The sequence below is a fragment of the Egretta garzetta genome, unplaced genomic scaffold (assembly GCF_000687185.1).
Source record: "Egretta garzetta isolate BGI_Z169 unplaced genomic scaffold, ASM68718v1 scaffold248, whole genome shotgun sequence".
Taxonomy (NCBI): Eukaryota; Metazoa; Chordata; class Aves; order Pelecaniformes; family Ardeidae; genus Egretta; species Egretta garzetta.
In genome coordinates this window covers 3,878-28,565 of record NW_009260596.1, presented here as the reverse complement: position 1 = coordinate 28,565, position 24,688 = coordinate 3,878, and the positions used below count along the sequence as shown (strand labels likewise).

The 24,688-nt window shown below is 42.3% G+C and overlaps 1 long non-coding RNA gene across 2 annotated transcripts; it reads left to right on the top strand.

The window, feature by feature from the left end:
* The first annotated feature begins 24 nt into the window (after nucleotides 1-24).
* Nucleotides 25-14,251, top strand: LOC118452887. 2 transcript variants are annotated; one of them, XR_004842753.1, is made up of 4 exons: nucleotides 25-1,930; nucleotides 9,658-10,123; nucleotides 11,925-12,026; nucleotides 13,005-14,251. It is a non-coding gene; the product is annotated as an uncharacterized LOC118452887 (long non-coding RNA). The 2 variants fall into 2 exon arrangements; XR_004842752.1 differs by having other exon boundaries at nucleotides 11,925-14,251.
* Nucleotides 14,252-24,688: the final 10,437 nt, after the last annotated feature.

The window sequence follows — 24,688 nt, the reverse complement described above, 5'->3', positions numbered from 1 at the left end:
CCTAAAATGGCCTCCCCCCCCCCCCCCCAGCTTTGTGCATTTTAAATCCCTTTGTGTATAAGTTTTTATTTATTCTGTTTCCTTCCCTACCACTATCTTTATGGCTGTAGGGGAAACATACTATGCCAGTGTAAAACCATTTGTAGTTGGTAAGAAAATTCAGGGAACAGTTCAGGACTTGTCAGTAGTTCAAAGTAATTTCTTAAAATACAATTGGATTTCAGGCTGGTAGCGTACCTTCAAAGAAGTTGTGGCCACTTAATCACTTAGAGCACTCTACTAGAAAGCCCCACTGTCCAGTTTATTCCTTGAACGTAATTATTTTTAAGAGATTCTCACAATAGAGCAAAATCAACAAGACTTTTGATGTAGATTCAGCATACACTGCCAAAAAGAGCTTTCTGATGACATGATTAACACCCTCACCCCCAACAGCATAAACTACAGCAAGAAAAGCACCGTGCTGTAGCATAGCCACGCTATACTACAGGCTTGTTTTCAAAACAGTGTCAGTAAAGAAGCAGATATTCCACAGCCCAGAAATGCCAGCAGAAGTTGGTAATCTAGATACAGCTCATGTTTTAAAATTCTTCCAATATCTTTGCTTTCATACTTGGAAAATGCATAGCCCTGGTGACAAGCAGAAGGAAGTAGCCTAACGAGAAGGCAGACTCTTGTTGAGGGTTTTGGGGAGTAAAGGACAAGCTTGAACTATCAAATAAGCAGAGTAGATTGGAAGTCCAGATTCTTGTGTGACTGGGTACTATTCCACTCGATAACCAAAAGGGATGTTACCCTCCTAAGAAAACATGGTTGCTTACTTTGTACTCTAATGTAAAACCAAGACCATCTGAAAAGACTAATAACTATTTGTAACAAATTTAAGCTTCCTTTAGCAAAAGGAGTAATTGTGTTTGAAACCATCACCCAAGCTTGTAATTTAAATACTGTAGCAAAAAAAAAAATAAAAACTGTCCCAAAGAAAATACATGAACCTTTTTGGGTACTGTGATTTCTAAGTGTATAAAAAGACTGAGAAGATTTTTTGTGAAATTGAAGTAAATGAGCAGTACCTCCAATAAGAATTTCCTGGTCAAACCCAAACCAGAATGGAAAATGAGGATAAAATGCATAAGGTTTAGTTTGGGTTTTGGTGTAATGTAGTTCTCCTGTGGTGGGTCGGTATGTCTTTGCTTTAACAGCTTACCGAAAACCCAGCTTCCTCACAGAGCCTGGTTCTTCTAGACAGGTGGGCTTAAAGTACTGAAATGTTCCTCTGCTGCATCCCTCTGAAAACGAATAGACAGGCGGTAAGTTTCAGAATTCCTAGTAACTGGGTGGGTGCCATGGATAGTGGTCACAGGCCAGTCTGCTCTTGGAGTTCAATCAAATAAAAACCGCAGACAATTCCAACTCAGCCCAAACCCGCAGCCTCTGATTCGAACAGGAGCATGCCAGCACTACCTTTTGCAGCATCCCCTCCTCCCCTTGGCTCTTCCCCCAAAAGCTGTGGAATGAGGCCAACCAGAATTTTAGACTGCTAAAAAAGTAGTGAAATCCTAAGAGAAAATAAGGCCGTTTTATACATTTTGTTTTGGTTTTGTTATCTTTGTGTTGTTCTCAAGTTGTTCTTCACAGTCAGAATGAAAAGGGAGAAAAAATGAAGATATTTTCATGTAACTGCCTGGAAACTTGTGAGGCAACATCTCACTGCACCACTAAATTGTAACATAATATCTGGCAACCCGGAGGTGTGGCCTGAGTGGTCTTTATGTGTAGAAGTAAATTGCTGTTGTAAACAGTTCTTCTGTAAGGACCAACATCTGGTTTCAGGAAGACAAGCGGCTGATCTTCCACTTCTGAGTCATGATCTGTCTCCTGACCAGGAGCACTGGTAGTCTTGAGGAACCTGGATGGGCTTCCAGAACCGGTCAGTAAACTCTTTTGTCCAAAAGACAGGCTTTGCCTTAGGCTTTGGCTTTGTAGACACAGCTGTGCTCATTCAGTACTACTACAGACTGGATCTGTTAGTCACTGCTTACGTTGCCTGGTGCTCCTCAACAACCTTCTCATGAACAGTCTTCTATCCCTGCCTTTACGAGGAGCTGCTGCAGTCTCTATCTGTGTCTTCATCCCTTTTATTCATCCTGTCTCCCTCTCCCTTTACCATTTCTTTCCCAGTATGAAATAGCACGTGTTCTACCACTCATAGGATCATAAGGTAACTGAGTTAGGAAAGGACCTCAGAAAGTCTCTAGTCAAACCTTCTGCTCAAGGCAGGGTCATCTGAGATCAGACCAAATTGCTGAGGGCTTTATCCAGTCGGGTCTTGAAACCCACGAAGGATGGAAACTGCACAACCTCCCTGGGCGTGTTCCACTGCCTCGCTGTCTTCAGGGTTCTTCTTTATGCCCAGTCTGAACCTCTGTTCCATTTTGTTGGCTCTCATGCTCCTGACATGCACTGCTGTGAAGAGCTTCTTGGTGACCTCCTCGTAGTTACTGGAAGGCTGCTACTAGGTCACCCAAAGCCATCTCTTCTCCAGGCTAAACACTGTTTTCTAGCAGTGTCCTTCTGATCCTTCTCACTTATCCACAGCATCTTCCTTCCTGATAGGAATCCAACATTCTCCTGTTGGAATAGGGATCCTGTGCACCTCTCCCTTTCCTCTTCCACCTTCCGCTCTCAAATTCACTATCAAGATTTTAAAATCAGTCATGAGGCCACAGGCAAAACTGAGATAGCAATGAAAGACTATTATATCAAAAACTATCGATGACTCACTTGATTCGTTAGTGTGTAGCAGTGATTTCAAAGCTTATGCTGATTCTTGTCCTTCTAAACAGCTAGTGTTCAAAGGATCACATGCTGACTTCCATGTGCCTTAATAAATAATCTAAATATTTTTCTGTAAAATAGCTACCCAAGCAAGCCTAAAGTATAACTATAAAGTGTCATTTTAAAAAATGCATTTTTTTAAACATTGCTTCTTTGAGGTTCCTTTATGTCGTTTGTGATTTTTATTACTTTGAATTAGATGTCATGGTAATTCTTCTTTGGCATAACGTGAGCCTAGGGTTTACCATATTCAGTAATGTCCAAAAACTGTGGTCATCTCTTGAAGAAAATGATGATGGGGAGTAGATGCACGCTATTTTGCAGAGGTGCTCTGTGACAGCTAAGATGTTACAGAATTGATATCAGTGAATTTCAACCAAAGGTCTGATTCTGCACTTGGGTTCATCCTGAGCTAGTTTTTAATGACAAAAAGGCTAAAATAAAAAATTAGAGGCAGCACTGAAGCACACCCAAAATTTCAAAGGCATCTCTAATACCAAACCAAAGTCCTCCATTAATCTAAAATTGTTGAGCTGCCCTTTCTTGAAAACAAGTTTGAATCCAGCTTCACATGGCAGGAGATCAGTCAGCTATCTGCTTTTGCTTTTTGCCAAGAAACTGTCTGGCAAAGCGTCATCTTTCAGCCGAGATGGGCCCCTGATGTAGGACTCGTTTGTTAGGCTGTTGGGGAAGCGTCCAGTAACACTTCTGTCAGATGACAGTTAATGATTGTGTCCCGTTTCATTGCCCAGCATTGAAAATGAGTTTCAGCCCCACCATTGTGCTTTCATAGAACGATCAACTTTAAAGCTGTTACCAAAAACAACTTGCAGAGTGATTAGCTATAGGTTTTTTTCAGAAAGTGCCGTGTGCCGAGTAATGCCGTGAGAAAACTACCGGTTTTCACAGTTTTTCCAAAACGCAACCAGGTTCCACAAGTGCTGTTTGTAACACGTGGAAGCAGTGCCAATGCAGTGTTCCCTACAGTGCTCCCCCCAGCTGGTCGGTATCCGTTCCGTTCTCCTGACCTGGTAGCCTTGCACAAGAAGGTAGTGGTTGCATCAGTATACAGCACTAAGTCCAAATGCCACTTTAGCATATTTTTAGCACTTGATGTCATCATACCCATGGTAGCTGGTTGCTATTTACATGTATTAAAGTAAACTGTATCAACAGACCATGCGGGAACACATAGTATAATAGCAAACCCCACCATCAGAAAATGAGGCTCAAGCTGTCTGTAGTCACTTTGTGTTTCACCACCTGACCCTCACTATTTGTGCTCTGTTAACTACCAGGAAAGTACCAATGCTCAGCAGAGCGGGCCCTGCTGAGAATCCTCTTAAAAAAACCAAGCCGCAGTCTCGCAGCTCTGCTGGGTTTCACACAATACCTATCGCTGTGCCAAGAGGGAGGAAACACAGCGACGTGGGTAGAAGTAGCGGTCACCAGATTCTGCCTCCCAGCAGAAATGAAGTTCTTGTGAGGGCACGGAAATGGTTTGACCATGAAGTGGATGTTGTCGTCACTGTCTGCAAATGTGAAAGATGAAAATAATTTCAAATGTTCTTGGCGTCCCTCAAAACGCCTTTAGTAACCTTTTTTTTCTTTTAAATCGTGTATTATTGAAAGCTTTCTTAGTTGAAGGCAAAGAGGAAAACTAAGCAATGGTAAATATACATATTTTACTTTTTTTTTAATTTGGTCTCATACTTTTCTATAAATAGGGCATTGCTTTTCTGAGCCAATTCACTGCTGGGTAATAGCCCGTGGTTTACCTACAAAAGCAAAATAGATGGCCGTTAGCAATATGTGACTCATGTATTATAGAACAGCCCCATTAAAAAGAACCATCTCTGTTGACTCATGTAGTAGGATGACGAAACGATCCTTTCAGTGAACTGGCTGCATTTTGCAATGCAGAGCAAGCCTCCTGCAGCCCACCCACACTGACAGCTCAGTCTGGCACTTTGTCCCTGTGCTGGGACCTTTCACAGCTACGCTTTCCCAGTACAGGGCAGCCAGGGAGGCAAAGCATTCTTCCCTTTGCTCCTTTGACCACTGAGGTGACCGGCAGATGCAGGTCTCTCAAAACCAAACTGAACAGCCATGAGCCATGTAAGGACCTCTAGAGTTTCACTTGTGAAACTCCTGAAGAGCCTGTCCTTTCATACACTCCCCGCAGCTAGAGATGAGGTAGGCTGTAGGTGCCGGTAATGAGGCCATATCCACGCAAGCGTGGAGGAGATGGTCTTTGCCACGTAACTCCCTCTATAGGAGAGCAGCAGCCGTGGCTGCGAGTCAGATGTTCTGCTAGCAGGAGATCAAGCAGCGTCCTTCAGGACTGAGCCTGAGATCATATAGCCGACCGCCCAGCATGGAAGGGAGTGCAGAGTATGCCTTGTCGCCCCTTCAGAAGTATTTTGAAGTAATTGCTACTCTGAGCACTCCCAGAAATATTTAAGAATCTAAACCTACCGATCTTCCTTAAGTAGAAATATGCAGTACAAGGGACTGAAGGCTTTAGGGTCCCACAACAAAGGAAACCATACAAATATTTTCAGAAAGTTTTGAATGGGAGCAGTGCTGCTGAGACTGCCTCAGGATTCCAACATCATTCAAACATGAACAAGAAGGGCAGACTTTAAATAGTTTCTTAAGGAAAAAAGGCTACACTCTGTGGCACTGACCATCGCAGAGCACTTAGCATCACAATCATGAATTCAAATATAGTTTAACAGGTTACGCTAAGACAGAGGCAAGTTTATTTTTTTCTGGCTGTTGTTCTGAACTGCACTGTTGTATAGCAGGCCACTTGCTTTTCAGTTCTGTCCTTATGTTCTTTTCTGTTTTATTTTCCTCAGACCTTCATTCCTACCTCTGAATGACATCCCTTTTAGCCAATTGGCTCAGTGGTTTTTTGATATGGACAGGAAAAAAAAAATGGCATGGCTGAAAATGGCTATGCGGTGGCATGGTTTGAAGTAGCTGGGAGAGAGTTGATTAAGCGATAAGAAGACCAAAGTGGAACTTGGGAGCGTTTGATTGAATTGCCTGCTCTCCCACAAATTTCCTACGTGGTCTTAAGCACTCCCTCAATTCTCCTGCATTTCAGTACCTTGCCTAAGTAATGGGGACAACTGTCCTCTGATGCTCCTGTGCTGATATAGCACTGTGCATGATAATGTTCCTTGCAGTGAGTGGGGTCATGGTAATCTCGGAAGTAAAACATATTAAGCAATATCAGCAATTTACTAGTCACACTTTGTCTGCAATGGTTACCCTGCATTGTCACAAGTAATCACAATGAACCCTACGTGAAAACCTTTCTTGTTTTTCACTTTCTTTTTTTAGTTTTCTATGAATATGATAGCTGTTTCAGAGGGGCCGTAGGAAAGAAGTATTGAAAAATAGGAAGATACACTTTAGTATTTCTGCTAGTTTTTCTGCTGTCCTATCAGGTGAAGAAATTGCATCTGGTTGATTTTTTTTTTAGCATCATAATGACTATATTGTGAGATTTTACAGCTATTTTAAGCTACCTGTAGACCTATAAACTGCTTTTGCATCTTAGCATTTCCCTATGGGAGTGAGGGGTAAAACCAGTTGTTTGATGGATTTCAGTATCTGGTACCTGAAGTATAGAGGCTTGTTAGTCCTGCCCACTTTATACTATCTGCAATAGGGCTGAGCTTTTAATGGTCTTAATATTACCAGTGGTTACTGGTTGTTTTTTAAAGTGCTCACACTAGAAGCTTTGAGAGAAGAAAGTCTGTCCCCATACTATTAGCATTTATAGTAACTAAGCTTTTTTGCTACCGTGTGACTCAGTGTAGTGATGGGATTAGTGGGGATTTAGTGATTTAGATATGTTTGGTGATTTAGATTCTCAGGTTCACTGAGAAATTGCCCATCATAAGCTATTCACTAGAGATCTTGAAAACAATGTGAGGAGGCTGACATAAAGGAAAAAATGAGCCAAATTAAGGTACGGCTTCTGGTCCAAACATAACCAATTCCCTAGCAGCTACCTCCAGAAACACCCTTCCATCATAGATACTACCTGTGGGAACTGCCCTTAACTGCAGAAAGGTTCAGGCACCTTGCCTGCTGCTTCTGTGTTTTTTCCCTTTTTATAAGTGACTTCCTTGTGTGATTTTGTGCCGAAGGTAGAGGTTATAGCTTTTACTCACTTCCTTCTAAATATGTACCCAGGTGGTGGCAGAGAAGAGTGAAGCCATCACAATCTTCTACTGAAATAGAAACTGATACGGTCCCAGCAGGTAGCACCCATTTTTAGGTGCTATCATTACATTTCTGTGCACCCGTTTATTGGGCCCGTGCATGTCATATTCTTTTCAGTTGATGCTGGGAGTACTAAATACAAAGAAGCCACCATTTAATGCTGCCTATCCCTATGTCATATAGGTAAACCAGAAATGGACATTAGGTGAATAATCCTATCAGCCCCTATTAAAATTCATTGTTAGATCTTCATGAGCCAAGGCACTTATCTCAGCAGATCTCACTGAGGCACTGCTTTTCGGCACGTGTCATGATTTCCAAGGCATGTGTGAGTAAATGGAAAAAAATCCCTCTAGTAGGGGGAGGGGAAGGGTGGGTCACATAATTAGGTGAAAATAGGTCGTATGACTGGGATTTTCCTTGTGATGAAACACTTGTTGCTGCCAATTTATTCAAACTGGGGAGGGAAAGAAGAGGAAGGGATGTAACTGTATTGTCCTTTCTTCAGGCTATTTCTTGTTTCTCATCGTCTCTTAACCTCAAATACCTCATTCTACAAAAAAGTCACAGACTCCTCCTGCTGCTGCTTCTGCTACTGTGAGAGGCATTGCTTTTTTCAAAGTCAATTACTGACAGGCTAGGCTTGAAATGTCACCAGGACTGAATGTTATCATTAAGAAAAGTTATTTGCTTCCTTCTGAGTTTTCCTCCTTAGGAAGAAGAATTTTATTTAGATGTATTGCAAATTTCCAGTGTAACTACATTTGAATTTCAAAATCATCTTCAAACCAACAAATGGCCCATGCATGATATCTGTACTTGGCCCAGCTTGCACTAGTTTCATGTGCATTGTATAGCAGCCTTCTTTCACATTATGCAAACTGGCTGGCAGAGATCAGGTCTTCTATCTTTTTAAGGCAATACCTCAATATTTACAATAAAGCCTTCAAACGCTGTAGTTAAGTTAGTGCTAGTCCATCACTTCAAGTGAACAGTTCCATAAGCAGAACCTGATGTGGAGGAGGCATTTTAACTAAGACCTGAATCCACTCATTGAGTAAGGAAGGCAAAAAGAATACTGAACGGCTTCCCGGTGATTGCATGAACAGGATTCCTTGCAGACAACAGGATGTGTTAATGTAATTAAAGACAACATCATAATACGTAGGTACCAAAAGCCCAAATCACAAAGTACAAGCAGCCTTATTGCTGGGATTTGAGGTATTGACTTCACAATCTTAATAAATAGTGCTCTTCAGAGAAGCAGCGATAGAGCTGCATTACTTTAAAATAAATGGCTCTATCAAAATCAGAATGCTTTGAGTATTAGGCTATTTTCTTCCAAAGCAAAATCATAGCAAAATGGGATAAAGCCTTTGGATAGTCTTGCAACATCATCTCTAGCTAGAGCAAAGACAGGTTTTTATATTCTCATGACTGTTCTTGCACGGATATTCTTGTATAGATTTGTTATTGATCTTCTAATCTTGGAGGTATGCATTTTAATACAGTTATAATTGGCGTTTAAAGCACACAAGGTGTCATAATACTTGGCGGTACACAGGTCCTGATATCATGAGGCTTCTGTGTACGCTTCACTTCTAGTATACATCCGTATCTGCATAAACCAGAGCCACTGAGTACACAGACAGACCTCACTCCCCTTTCTTCCACCTCCCAGGTACATTGCTCTACCTACAGGGAATACCAGCGTAAGAGCAGCCCTGCTCCCCAGGTGCTGCACTTCTGACCCATACTTTGACAGGACATGGCTGGGGCCTAAGAGTGCTTCATTTCCCTCCCAGCATTGCAGTGCAGCCCTGTAGAAGAACTTAATTTCCAGTAGATTTGACACCTACTTAAAGCCAGTAAAATGTTATGAGACACTCTTGACTTAAAAAAAGTGCTAAAAAAGTGAAAAAGTTATTACTGTTAAGATTCGACACCAACATGAATTAATTTCAAGCTATGTGTCTCATATTTTTTCAATAAAATCCATACTGAAAGAATTCCATAACTGGCTGCTATAACTTTCCTGTTGTTTCTATATCTTACTATCCTGGTGTAAATTTTATCTCTTTGATTCATATAACACTGCAGTTCAGAAACTGGAAAGCAGCATGACACTGCCTAATTCTTTTTCATGACACTGACATCCTGATACTACTGTTTTTTCCCTTCCATGTGGGTTGGCAAGAGAGGCTGGAAATCTATTTTAATAGCAGTTTCTAATTTCCCTGCAATTCATCTTTTTCATGCTGGCTGGGTAATTTAATTTGTTGTTGACCCACTTCCAGTTATGAAAGATTAGACTATTCATTATCACAGAAGCTTTATCCTTTGGCCCTTAAAATAATTAGCCTTTTTGAAAATATATTTTATAGATTATTAACAAGTGTTACAATATTTTGCTTATGGAGTTTCTTGCTTCATAGGAAAATGTTTTGTTTGTACACAGCCTTGGTGATGATTCTTTTTTAATTGTAAGGTATAATTACCACCAGGAAGGGTGACACTAAAATTTAGCCATGAATTAGTATTTGATCTACATGGCACGTCATGTTGTTGTTACAGATACCATGGCTTCACTGCATGAATGTTTCCCTCCAGCAATATTGAGGCAGAAGCATCCACTGTAATTAGAGGGTTGAAACCTATGTTGTGTAATTGGTTCTGCTACACTGCACAGAATGAATGTCCCTTTTAAAAAGTGGAAGAAGAAAGGAAAACAGGTTATCTGAGTGATTACTCCCTGCCTGCCCTGCCATCTCCTCTAGGATGACTGATTCTTGCTTGCTTGCTCTCACTTCGGCAGTCCTGGGAGGAGCAATCAGTTCTCTCAAAGCTTCTCGGCAATTTGTCCGACTTCTAACAAGTTTGGGGGAGAAACTGAATCCAACTGACCTTGGACAAGAGGCTGCAGCTATGAGGGTGATGGCTATGACTTTTTTGGTTCTGCCTATAATGGGAATTTGACCTGGTTCCATGAATGCATGACTACTTTCCTGGACAGCTGAGCCAGCATAAACCTCTGGTGTAGGTAAGGAAAACAGAACTGTTGCTAGTTATAAATTCCAGTGGACTTAAGGTAAGTTCAGCTTTTTTTGACTACACTTGAGATTTGGATGCAGGTCCAAGGTATGCTGCTCGGTCAGAAGTTTGGTGGAATCTTTGACAAATTCCCAAAGTGCCTCTGGAAGGTTTCTAGGGTGGCAAGATCCACCAAGCAACATTCCTGGAGCTGCTCCGTGATTAATGAAGAAGTCTGTAATAACATATTCACTATAAACGTTTCTGCTGTTTTCCCTTCCAAGCCTGTATTTAGAAACAGCCCATGGCGACCTCTGTGCCAGCCATACCCACCAGAGTCCTTTGCCCTTCTGTCTGGCTGCTGTAGGGAACTATGGGAGTGTGGGAGAAAGGCAGCTCTAGTTAACAGTGAAATTAGCTCAGCCTGGGAGAAAGCAAAAGGGCCCATGGGAATGGGAAGGAATAAAACCAAAAACACTAGAGCTATGGCATTTGGATTTGAATGAGAGAGAAACTCCTCATGGGCCTTATTTGTAAGGGTTGTTTAGGGATACCCATTTTACAGCCCAGGATCCTTATCTGCTGCTAAGCGATTACACAATGTGTTAGCTGAGATTTCAGACATTTTATGCAATCAGTCACTTCTAGGAGACTGATAATCAGAGCTGAAGGCCACCTCTGTGTGTTGCATTTCCCACTCTTCATGTTTTATCCCAGGTCCAACAGTATTTTCGTAGTCTCAACTAAGGGGGGTATAGTCTTACTAGAGTCCAAAATTTTTAATATAAAAATTTCTGTCCCTTGTGGCTATAGAGAAACAAATATTTTAAGAAGCTTCAAGACTCAGAAACTGCAAGTTAAATATATATGTTTTGACTACCTATTCATTGTATTTGAATATTTCAGGGTCAGTATTTATTGTCCATTACAGTGTACAGAGATATTACTTGTTTATATCCATAAAGTAGCATTAAATCAATCACATAGCCAGCAAAACAGATATTGCAGAGATTAAGAGGTTATTAAGATGTCTTGCATCAAACCCTAACCCCAGAATTTCTGGAAGATGCTCCAGGTGTTATCTGGGGAAGATGAATGCTGTGCACACAGGAGGACTTTTATAGTTATTTGCAAGCAAAAATCTGTGCTTTCCTTGGTAATATGTTGCCACATCAAACTGAGGAGATGTCCTCTCCCTCCTTGTCCATCAGTAAAATGCGAATAACTGTGTGAGGTCATGTGGTCCATGTTCTGTCTGCACATGTGGCACTTTCAGGTGCACCACAGAGAATGCAAAGAAGCAGCAAATTAGAAGAGGACACAGGTGAAGGATGGAGACAGAGGGAGTGAGCTCTGGGCATAGCTTGATGGCTCCCAGGAGCTGGAGTAAGACAGATGGAAAAGCTAGAGACAATCTTGTTTAAGCAAGAGGCCAGATACAATAGTGCCTTCTCATTGCATTTAGTCTAGCTGTGTGTACATCTTCAGTCTAATTTTTGGCAGAAATTATTATTTTCACCTTCATTCCTTCCCTCTTCTCTGCTGTCCCTTCAAGAGAGAGACATGGAGAATGTGTGTGGGCTGATGATTTGAGAGCAGAGAGTATTGAGAACCCCTACAAAAAGGTTTACCATAGTCTTTAAGAATGCCGATAAGCAGACACCTCAAAGCCAAACAAGCATCCAGATTTTTATTTCAGAGGTGTTGACCTCTGTGCAGCAAGTACTTTCCAGACCGCTGCTTCAAAAATAGAACCTTTTACATGCTTTGCCCTTCTCCTTTTCCTCTTCCCTCCCTACTTGAATCGAAAGAAATAACAACCACCCTGCAGTCCTGACGCTAAAGATGGAAGGCTCTCCTGAAGAGGACAGAGTGCACACAGTGTGGCCCACACGCCAGCGTCAGGAGGACAGGTAAGGGGTAAATGGTCAAAAAGCAGAGGCAGCACAAGCGAGCGGTGCCACCCGCCAGCTTTGCAGCAGCTGGGCTCCGTCCTCGGTCGCCGGAGGCCGTGCCCCCCCAGCATCATGGCACAGGGGGGCCATGCGAGCGGGAAGAGATGTCCAGTGATGTACTCAGTGATGCAGACTGATGGCTGCCGCTGAAACAGAACTGCTCCACGTAGCAATACGATTTGTTTCTGTTTGTGTACATTACAAATAGGTCACATAACAAAATACAGGAAAGGGTTTAAGTGCTGAGAGAGGAAAGTAAGTCCACATGGCGTGGCTGTAATAGCTGGTAACAGCACAAGTCTGTTCCTCAGATCTAAGCGATGCTTTAGCAGTTTCTCTGCTCTGGCTGATTTTAGTGCACAACCATGCAACCGTCAATTTATCTCATTAATGCTTGGGAGTAAATTTCAGGTTAATTGCAATGTTCTCTGAACCAGACATGCAGGTTTAGCATCTGTTTTTAACTGGTAATTCTGAGCATCTATAGCCTGTGTTCAGGTGACTTACATGCTTAAATCCTAATGAGTTATTTTTAAGCTAAAATGTCCTAGTTTCAGTTTCAGCTTCACCTGCTGAATCTTGTTATTTATTCCTCTAAAGAAGATTGGTCACTTTTCATAAAAAGTCAAATTCCAGTGTGTTGTATAAAAAAAACTCTAAAGGGCAAGAAGGACAACCAGAGCTTTTAATACTTACCATCAGCACGGAAGCCTTACGAGACATCAGAAAGTGATCATTAGAAATAACCTTTCTTCTGCAGGGGCAGGTATTGGTGTTAAGTACATAATGAAATGCAAGGCCACTCTGTCTCCAGGCCCATTAAAGACTCTTTGGTGATGCTACATCAGCACTTTGGTTTAGTGATGTGTCGTTTTTTAACAAGGCTGTGGCATGCTGCCATTAACTTGGTTTTATGCCTCTCTTGTGTTTTCACAGCCGCAGGCCAGATGGTTTCAGCATTATATCCTTCCTGTGATATGGAATCTGACCACAGTGCTCCAAATTACCTTTCATTCCGCATGCTGTATTTCTTGTTTTGTATTGCCATGCATCCAGCGTTGGTCATTTCGGCTAAAAAAGACCCTGGAAATTTCTGCATGTTGTAAGCAGCACGTAGAGCTGGTGACTGAGCACAGATGTCAAGGGGGCTATTTATTCTCCTTGGAAGCCTCAGTTACTGCTGGATTTGTAGGATAGGATAGAGCAACTGCTTTGAAAAATTCCGTTCAAATGCTTAGTGCGTGATCAGATGGTGAACTAGCCTGGAAGGTGGAGAGATAGTGCAGTGGTTTCTACTACCACAGCCTTTGGGTGCTTCCTCTACTTCTGAGATCTTCTGTAAAAACAAGCGAACAATATTGCTGCTCGGTAATGGTAAATGCAAAGCTCCGGTTCTTCATTTTCTGCCTCATTTGGGTAAAGCAACTTCCTCTGCAGCTTTCACGCATCCTTGGCTGATGGGGTAACAACTCTCACCCTGCTCTGATTATGGCTGCTGTCATGCCCACTCCTAAATGAATACCTGGATTTGAGAACTCTGGAAATGAAGTCCAGGCAGGGCAGTGTGAGGACAGGAATGGTGAGGGAACTACTCCTCTGCTGTATGCAGAGGGGGGTAGGGCTGTAAAAGGTTGTTAGTGGCATGTATCTAGAAGACAGGGATTTTTTTTTCTGGTGGCACAGGAATACATGAACAGAAGTTAATTTGTGGTTGTGGCTAAACAATGCAACAAAATGTGGTCTCATGAGCAGAGCAGAACTGATAACAAGCCAGAGAACAGCCATGTCAGGAAACAGTAATGCTGATGTCCACAGCTTGCTGTAGCGGTAGTGCCTAGACAAGAGGTTACAACCAAGACAAGGGGTCCCATGTGCTACAGAGAGAGGTGAAATAAACTGTGTACAGCCTCACAGCAAATCACCAGTAGAGCTGGAGGACAGATTTATGACGACCACAAGATAGCTGAGTAGTTTTGATAGAAGTATTCCTTTTTTCCTCCCATCGTGGGGCAAAACATAGGTAGATGTGTGTGTCTGCATGAAGGAGCTGGGGCAACACTTCATAGCCTCTGTAGCTTAAGCTCATTGCATACAAAAAGGTCCCTTCCATTCCTCATTCCAGGAGGAAATTATGAAACTGGCAGGCAGAGAAGTGCCATCAGAATGAACATACATGTCTTAAACTGTGTGTTCTGTGAATTTTTTTTAATGTCTATTTTAGTTTTTAAAAAAAAATTACTTTAAAAATTGACCAATTTTAAACTTTTTTTTAAAGTTTGCAAAGGGGATGTTATTGGGGGAGGACCCCAAATCCTGAGACTTGAATGAATTGTACAATCTCCTTTTCAGGCTTATTAGGTGGCCATGTTTTAGAGTTTATATGCCATGTAGAAAACTGAACAGTGTGAATTTTTTAAAATGTTAGTGATTCACCCATTTGCTTATTCTGTAAGATATCAAGTGAACTGATCTATATGCCAGCCCTAATTCTGACAGTTGTTTTGCATTCATGATGGCAAAAGCCCTCTACCACACTCCCTTCTGTGTTTTTGAAAATATTCCTATTACCTGCAGTAGGAAGTTACACAAGCCTGGTGCTTTTGTTTTGCAAGTGCCTTGGAAACAGTCTAGTTTCAATCTGTCTCTAACACCATTAAAACTGCATTTGCTCTTTTTTACTTTTCTGGAAACTTCTGAAGAGAAGAGCTTAGCTTTGTGAAGCAGAATTGATGTGAACTGTTACAGGACAGGTACAAAGATCCTGTGCCTCTTTGTTTTAAAAGTATTTGGGTTTGAATTTAGCTATTCAGTCAATAGGTATATGGTCACTGGCAGTGATCTCTGAGTGTAGAACACCAACACAGCTCGCTAGAGGGAGCTCAGACAGTTTCTGAGCCTAGCATGGAGCTGCTAGGCTCCTCACCCTGTTACTTGCCCTGAGTTTTGTGGGTAAATCTCTCCCCTTGGTTAACTTACTTTCTGTGTGAGCATCTACATAGCCTGCATTATGAAAAGTACACTGAGCTTTCAATTGCAGATAATTTGCAAATCAATACTTAATTGGGGCAGGCAGGTCTCAAACTTTGTCAGCAATGGTAGATATTATCAGAATACTTTTTCCAGATGATAAAAACGGGACAGAAGAGGTTCATTTCCCCTCCTGCCTGCCTCTTCCCTCCTAGTGCATTCCTTCCCCATCATTAGCTCCTCAGATCCATGTACTGACAACCTTCTGTTGCATGTTCTGTTCCTACAAACTGGTGTATCTACACTCTACTTTCCTGTCTGAGTAGAGTACCTCACTCGGATCCCAACCTTTCGCCTCTGCCCGTCTACTGCATGCCCCTGACCTAGCCCACTCGCCTACCTAAAACACATTGTTTCACCAATACCCTGTGCTTTATCTTATGCTTTCCCCTTGTCTTTCCTCGCTCCACCATCCTGAGCTGCAAGTGCAGGTTCAGGTACCTCCTGGGTGGCTGCTGGAGGCATTTTTGGGAGGAGCAGTTGAATGCACTATGTACAGCAGCGAGGTTCTGTTGCCTGGCTGTAATTGCTGTTGGGAAAGTGTTTATCTAATGTTCAGGAAGTGGTTAATGAGTAAAGACCTTTGTGCTGCCCTTTTGATCAGGTAGTTATCTGCCATCAGGCAGTCCTCACCACATCACCCAGTTGCTCTTCACGTGCAGGTATTTGTTCTTGTTCAGACAAGAGTCAGCACACAGCAGACTTGGAATCCACTACTGCTGCTACATAAGCTGATTTTTCCTTCAAAAAACACTTGTAGAAAATTTTGTGTGCTACACTTAGGGAGACTTTTTGCTGGAGAACGCTAAAATACTAGTATGTTAGAAAAATCAACCAAACCACGAGACACTCTGCTAAAGAGGTGCTGCAGAAGGAGGACAGAGAAGAACAGACTAAGGCCTTTTACCGTTATCACCCTGCACATGTTCAGCAACATCGTGAAAATGGTTAATACAGTCAACTCATTATTTCATGAGACAAGCAAGCTTTGATAGGTGACAAATAAGATGGTGTTACTGAAGTAAAGCCTTAAATGACTGATTCTCAGTCCAGGTTAGACACCTCGATGCTATCCCAGAAATTCAGAAAAGTGGGAGAGAATGGTCTTGGAGCTGATAAGTGAGGCTCTGTCCTGACACATGCAGGGCTCTCTACACAGACCTTGCAAAGCATCAACCGCGGTGTTGGAGGTATGTCAAAGAACACTGCAAAAGGTCCTGCACTGCAGGTATTCCCTGTGTTGTAGGACCATTTGGTTCTTTAGTATTTCTCAAAGTTCAGTTACCGGCCTTGCATGCTGCTGAGCAGGCCAGCTCTATAAAATGAGAGGAATTTGCTGTCTCTGCATTACATTCTGTGTTTTTGTTCTTTCCATCCTCACAGTAAATGCTACATGTGCTGACTGCTCAGCTCTAACCTCGGTCATGAGGCAAGACAGTGGTCTGAAAGCTAAACTTCTGCTTTCTACAGAATGAATAAAAAGATATAGCTGATCATTCTTGTGGCAATTCTCAGATAACCTCCTTGATGAGATGTATTTGTGAGCAGCAGATTTTTGGAAAATGTGCCCCATTCCAACATTACAGACACTAGAGATCTGTTAGGATTTTTCCTATGAGGCAGACGGAAGGCATCTTGCCTTTGTTCATATTACAGACAGATCTAAATCCAATTGCAGCTATCCTGTGAGAAGCTCAGTTAGGGGCTATTGAAGAGTAGCTACATGGGAGACATAGAAGCAGCAGCTTTGAAGTGTTGCTTCTCACTTGTATTTCAGCATAGAAAGACCTCTGCAGGGTATGGTGGCTGAGAGCACGGGACATTTGGAATTCTGCTCTCACCCCCAAAACTCTACAGCAATTCTCCTGCACAAAACATCCACACAGAGCAAGAGCAACTGCACAAAACTAAATGGTGTGCTCTCTTCTCCCACTTTCGTTCACAGGAGCAAGAGGGAGAAAAGCTTCACCACTGCACCATTTCTTCTCCCCTTACCAGGAATTCCCTTCCCTTTGGTCTCTGACAGTTCATGAGGATGTAGCATTAGTGATAGAGGGTGGCTTCAAGGGAAGTTATGATGGTGTGAAGGTTTTAAAACTGCTACAGGGTTAGAAGGAATAGCTATGTGCTCTGCTTGCAGAATGTGTGTGTGGGGTGTGTGTTTTGCACTGTGCTGCTGTTGTTTTGGGGATGAAGATCAGAGTTTTGTGAAGGACCATCCTTCCTAACTTTTACCATAAAGGAAAGAGGTGCAGCAGATAGATGGCCTCACACAGGAGCTGTTCAAGATAGTACTGGGAAAAAGAAAAGTCTTTGGAGGTGACAAGATGGAATATACTATCAATTCAAAGACAGGTACAAGGGTTGTGAGAACACTAATACCTGTGTAGTTCAGCTGTGATTTATAAATGTGACAAAAATGAGTGGTTGTGGTTTTGCCAATGTGTAAAACTGGACAATCTGTGAATCCTTCTTTGTGTGTGAATAGACAGTATACAACCTGAAAGAAGAAAAGTGCTTGTGGATACTTTTCGTGAACACTGACAGAGCATTCAAATGCACTGAACAGAGGCATCTGGGTGAGGGGCCAGGCCTTGGCTGGCCCCCAAGAAGTTCTGGAGGCAACTAAAGCCAGTGGAGTATAGAGAATGACACTGAGGGGCTGTATGTTTTTGCCTGCAAGCAGTTTTAGCTAATTAAAGCATATAGATATTTTCCCTTTATAATGACCTTGCTTAAATAAGATAAAAAGAATATTTTAAGAACTGTTGGACTCTGTTGTTGTATTCACAACATAACTGGGAAAGGCTGCTAGAGAATTTTATAATTCAGTCTAATACTTAAGACTGCAGACAGTAAAGAACAGGTGATCTATTTTAGCCATCCTCTTACTCCTGCTGCAACATACAGTTTCCTCACAGTTAACATTCTGGTGCTTTGTCCCGCCTACTTACAAGCTCCATTTCACATGTCCTGTCCATTGGCACTCATCAAATCACTATCTCATTCTCCTATCAACACCTCCCTTGCTGTGAGGACTGGGTTGTGCTGGTCACTCTGCGAAGCACATTTGCTCGGGTGCACCCTTCTTTTTGTATTTCAGGTCTGTCACCCTCCATCCCTAGAAGTTACATCCTCAGATATTTGCAAAGTGTTACCATGCCTCTGTAGCTATTTTTAGCTTAATAATATGTAACTTGAACTTTGGATTTTTCATGGAAGGTATCTCCATTCCTACTCCTGAATAATTCATTATTTCCTGGAACTGTCTGCAATTTGCCAGTCTATCCATTGTAGTGAAGTGGCTGAACCGGAATGCAGTGTTTTAAATGAGACTTTCAAATGGAGACAGATTTGTATTTCCTTCTATGCAACCTGATGCTTCTACATTGCTAATATCTCCCACATTTGCCATCCACCGGGGAAAGCATGTATCCCTGTTTCTTTTAGCATACCTGTATACCAGGTTCTAACTACTCCAGTATAGATTAGTTTGCATTTTCTGAATGCTTTCACTTTTCATTTCTTAGCTGCATTTACGTTATTTCTCTGTAACTATGGGAGAAAGTTTCAAATCTTTAACTGTTGTCATCAAAATGACTACTGAGCTGTGTGGTAAGGCAGAGCCCTGCAGCACCCAGCAAGAGCACTCTGGCATTTGACTCTTTATGTCTCTTTACTCGTTACTGTGCGGCCACCTTGTCATAGAGCGCGCTAATGCTACATGGGTGGTTATTTAGTGTTATTAGAAAAACATGCTCTTCCCCCACACTTTCTTGTTTGGTCTCCATCTACTGAAAAAAATGTGCATTTACCAGTCTTTTCATACTTGTAAGTCTTTCAAGTTCAGTGTGAGAAGGGACAACTGCAGTAAATATTAAATGAAGAGCTTGAACTCCAGTGGCAATCAAAAGCTTTGACCTCTGCCATAGTAGTATGGGTCAATGGTGCCTTTATTTCTTCTTTTAAGAGATTGTTTAGAGTTGTGTATGAATGGGAATGTGTATACAGCTTACTAAAAAATAAAACAGTGGGATCTGCGGGTGACATAGACTGCCATCTCTTGTTTTGTAATCTCCCAATTTAGAAATAAGCAAAACAGGTGGAAATAACTTTGTACATTTATTATTTTTATTTGGCTGAATACATATTTGGTTGAATATATATATGTATACAACATACATATTACATACATGTATGTACACATACATATTAAGATGGTCCCTTAGGAATGTACCCTGATTTTTCTTTTCCCCTCATTCAAACCTCTGTCCGCCTGTGCATCTGGTTGGCGGCCGGTCCCAAGTGGTGCTCCCCAGGGCTCAGTACTGGGGCCAGTTCTGCTTAATACCTTTATCAATGATCTGGATGAGGGGATGCAGCGCACCTTCCGTAAGTTTGCAGACAAGAGCAAATTGGGTGGGAGTGTTGATCTGCTGGCGGGTAGGAAGGCTCTCCAGGGGGATCTGGACAGGCTGGATGGATGGGCCGAGGCCAACTGTCTGAGGTTCAACAAGGCTCAGTGCTGGGTCGTGCACTTGGGTCAGAGCAAGCCCATGCAACGCTACAGGCTTGGGGAAGAGTGGCTGGTGGAACTGGGGTTGTGTAGCCTGGAGAAAAGGAAGGTGAGGGGAGACCTTATTGCTCCCTACAACTACCGGAAAGGAGTGTGTAGCAAGGCAGGTGTTGGTCTCTTCTCCCAGGTAACAAGTGATAGGACGAGAGACAATGGCCTCAAGTTGTGCCGGGGGAGGTTTAGACAGGATATTAGAAACCATTTTTTCCCCAAAAGGGTTGTCAGGCATTGGAACAGGCTGCCCTGGGAAGCGGTTGAGTCCCCATGCCTGGAGGTATTTCAAAGACATGGAGACGTGGCGCTTGGGGATATGGTTTAGTGGGGAACTTGGCAGTGTTAGGTTTACAGTTGGGCTTGATGATCTTAAGGCTGTTTTCCAACCAAAATGATTCCATGATTCTATGAGGGGTTTTTTTTGAAAGGTTAGGTGATATTTTAATGTTAAAATAAAATAAATAAAGCATTACTGAACTGCCACATGTGGCAAGCAGCTCTCTGTTGGATTCTCTGTAGTTTTTAATTTCAAGCTCCTCTATTCTGTCCCAGTCTGAATGGTTTGGTTTATTACAAATTCTTAAGTTCTGTATAGGGTGGCTTTTTGGAGCCTATTACCTCTTGATTATAAAGTAATATTCTGCATGAATTAAGGATAAGATACACCATAGCACTAAGAACTGTGGGCTTTGCTCCAGAAACATTTTTTCTCATGGTCTTACAGTACTGAGAAACTGCTGCCTTTTTTTTTTTTTTTAATTCCTTGTATACTTACCCACATAGTTCTTCATGCCCTTGTGACAGGTACACTCCCCCCATCCCGATAAAGATCCGGGCTTTCAACATGATGATCACCAGCTTTTCACCCCTCATTTTCCTACCATTTGTGCTCTACCATGTCCCCGGACACATCCACCCCTTGGTAGGGGGAAAGGGAGAAGCAGGACCCCTTGGCCCAGAGAGGGTCCATAGCCAATGAGGTGCCTTGGATCAGAGAAGCTTTTGGATCATGACCAAATGTGAGCACAGCTCAGCTCCAACCTAGGGTATCAATGGGCGCCACCGGAGACCCCTTGGAGTGGTCTCAGAGCAGCGGGCGTGTGTTCGAAGCATCTCCCCTTGGGTTGAGACACTGCCTGAGGAAACGTCCCAGGATTGAGTGCCCTTACCTCCTTGTGTGAGCCCTCATGTTCCTCCCCTCCCCAGGTGAGCAATTAGATTTTCTGGGTACACACAAGAGGGAGAGAGTATGTGTGCACACTTTGGGTCATCATTTTTGGGTGTGCTGATGTGTAGTATCAATACCCTGACCGACACCTCAAACCTGTTACATATTACATGCTACTGGAGTGTTGACTGATTTTGGTTTACCTCTGTTTCTCATTGGTTTCTGTCATGTGGTTTTGGCTGTTCTGTGAAAAAAAGTTGTTTGAGCTTGTCCTTCGTTTGGGTTAGCTTTAGTGTACCTCCGTGACAACCCTGTAGTGAATTATCCATGCATTGTTAACGTTATTTCCCAACAATTCTGCCTACGCTGATGCTCTGGTTTTCTTCTGTTCTGTGGTAATTTCTGCAATGATGCAAGCCAGTGATCTTATTTCATCCTTCAGGGTACAAGACAATTACCATGTTGTGTTTTAAAAAATTGCCTTCGTACAGCATTGTGCAATTGACATCATATTGTACTCTTTTGCTACCTTATTATTATTTTAATTGAAAAGTAGTCATGGAACAAAATACACATTTTCACTCTAATAAAAAAACATACCCTAGAGTTATAAATTAATTTTAAAAACTTTACCAAAAGATTGGCATCCAAGAAATATATAAATATTGATAGGAAGAATTTTATCAGAAGACCTAATGTATGAAATGAAGGGATACACAAGTTCTCTTACAAATGCTTATACAGAGTCCTCAGATACTGCCAGAGGCTCAAGGTGGAACAGGAGAAGCTAGCAGAGGGAGACATGGATTTAAGGAATTTGAAAAAATACGGCTTGTGTGTGTGTGTGCCCGCATGCACTCATGTGCTTTTCTGTATTAAAGAAATTGGCAGGGACCTCTAGTATTGAAGGTGTTTTAGACTGAGGCAGCCTGGCTAAATGAAGCTTTAAATGAAGTACTGAATTCTTTATCTGTATGCAGATACACATGGGAAAAAAATAAGCACCCTCAAATCTGAAAAAGATTTTAAAAGAAACAGCAGTATCTTTTTCTTTGGTGAGCTTCTAAAGCTGACTCAGGTGGGAACCTCCTTTGCAGAACTGCATTTGGCAGCAGATGTGGCATTTCTTGTCTTCCTATTGGACAGGGAAAAACTGTAAATCAACCTACTGCTTTCCCACAGAATAATTTTTGCAATCCTGCATTGGTGACACTAACTAGGGAGACAGGTTAACCTTTGCCTTCAGCCAAGATTGCCATAAGCCTTCCATTTAAAATCGGAGCCTTGACATTGCCTTGATGTTTGCTATTTTGAAACCTGTCTATTTATTAAGTTTCACAGGCAGGAATGTAAACTGGCTTAGAGACTGCTCTTTGTTCTTTTTTAACCCAGTGAGCTGGAGTGAAACTGGAGAGGTCTGCAAACAGAACTCTTCCACTTGCCAACCACAGGCCTCTATCAAGAAAAAAAAAATGAGTCGGAGCTACCATAAGCAAATAAACCCCAGTTTTGCATCATGTTCTGGCGCCCCTCTAGTTGGTTTTCAGGTGTCCCTCCGTAGCTCTGAAAGCCCAATTTCTCACTCGGGCAAGCTGCAATTTACATTAATTATTTTGCTCCAGCAGGTGTGTTTTAAACAAATATAGCTGACATTGAAAGAGTAGATGAAATCTTGACAGCTGTGGATTGATAAACGGGGTAAGTCTGCTCAATTTGGTGTAAAGTTTCAGTCACTGAGAGGAGATGGGGCTCTTGGCACTGCGTGCAAGCTTGTGCTTGCCAAGCCACTGCCTAACAACACAATGCAGGTTTTATCAAACACATAAGGCCTGAGGAAGCTTGTACAGTCCCAATTCTTTACAAATGGTTGAGTAAGAGTCAGGTTTAGAAATTGCCTTGTTTTCTGGGAGGGATCAGGGATTAGATGTAAAAAGTGGATAATACAGAAGAGGGAAAGAAGGCAAGAGAGGTGAGCTTCTGGAGCAAAGGGATGAGGAAAGCAGGCTGAGGATCCCAGCCAGCCCTGCAAGCTACGACAGAATCCCCCTGCAATTTGCAGGCTCCTTACAGTCTCTTGTCACTGAACAATTTTAAATGTTAATGCAAAGTCTGAAGAAATAACAACTTTTGTAAACTTCCAATTGGGGGAAAAATACCTATTGCTTATTTTTGCAATGTTTTTTCAAAGCTTTTGCAAAGGAGAAGGGAGAGCGGAAGACCAAAGACAGTGGCCTTGAAGAAAACAGACGCTACTCTGAGAATTGGTGGCAGAAGAATTGAGTGTAAGAGCGGAGCAACTTAGAGAGTTTAACAGTGTAATGAGCACAGCTGGAAATTATCCCAGTGCGTAGGAAGGACAGGAAGGTAGTAAGAGACCAGCTTGACTAACGAGATGTTCTGTGACCTCAAACACAAGAAACTGGTTTTGCAGCGTTGCTCTGTAAATCAGATCAACAAAACGATCGGGATTAAAAAAAGAACACAAAACATGTCTTTGTCCTTCCCTCCCCCACTCTTTGTTTTTTGTTAGACTGAGTTGTTTCTCTGGATACAGAGGATAGTGTAGCCCAACAAACAACTGCATCAGCACTATTCAAGGAGTTGATGTCGATGCTCAGAGGTGAGGATCTCCTGCTGCCTCAAAGAGACGTTTAGAATGTATTCAGAAAGGACATCAATCTTTAGTACTAATCTGAGATGGGAAAAGACTGGCTAGGCAGCAGTGATTTGAAAAAGCCTCTGAGGTGGAACAGATCATGAACAATGTGACACTTGCAAAAAAAAAAAAAAAAAAGGCAAATGTTTTGGGCATGTAGAAATGGGTACATTCTGGCACATCACATAACCTTCTCAACCGATTTAGCACTGACAATGTGAACGTGGGGCCTAGTAGGGGACACTAGATTTCAAGAAAACTGTAAACCAGCAGGAGAGAGTTCAGAACAGGAAAAATGTATGTATGTATGAAGTGGCCTGTGAGGAAAGATCAAAAGAATTAGCACTTTTTAATCTAGGGAAGACTTGAGAAGATGCATTTAATCCTCAGGGATTAAGTCTTCTACCAATGTGCTCTAGAAACAGGAGAAATAGCATGGAGCTGAAACTATAGGATGTGGAGGTCTAGCTTCTTGTCTCCAGCCATATGTAAAACAAAGTGCAGGAGGAGATTGCCTGGGGAACAGTGTGAAAGTGTCTATCACTAGAGGTTTTAAAACAGGTTAGACAGGCCTCTGTCAGGAACAGTTTAGATACAGCAGATTTTCCCTGGGAGAAAGGGCCATCGAGCAGGGTCCATGAGGTTGCTTCCCGTGTGACTTGGTGTGAGCCTCTGGCATGCAGGTGAGCAGCCTGGCCACGAAAAGCACAGAAAACATGACCATACCTCACTGTGCCATGCAGTCCCAAACGCTCCTTGGCTCGTGGCTTTGCAGGGTCACTACTTCTCCCCGCCGCGACAGGAACTTCAAATTTTGCGTTGTTCTGCTTTTGTTGTTGAGCAAAACAAGTATCTGCTGTAGTTGTGGGGGAAACAGAGTATTTCATTTAACTTCTAGGCAATTAAGGTTTTCTTTTTGGTTAGTAACAATCCTCAGTTCAACTGTATTACCTGTGCTGAAATGCTTATAGCAGTAACTCATAGTAACGAGATGTGCTCAGTGGGAGAGATAATGTCTGCTGTGGGACCAGTAATGACGGCCTCTCTCTACAAAGGCTGTTGCTTAAACCACTAGGCTCCAAAACCTCTTGACCACAGCTTGGTATACTTGTATCTGTTCAAGGTATGCTAACACCCCCGAGACAGCACCTCCCCCTCTTCCATCGCTGCTGGAACGAGAGCAAAGGATGCTCCTTGCC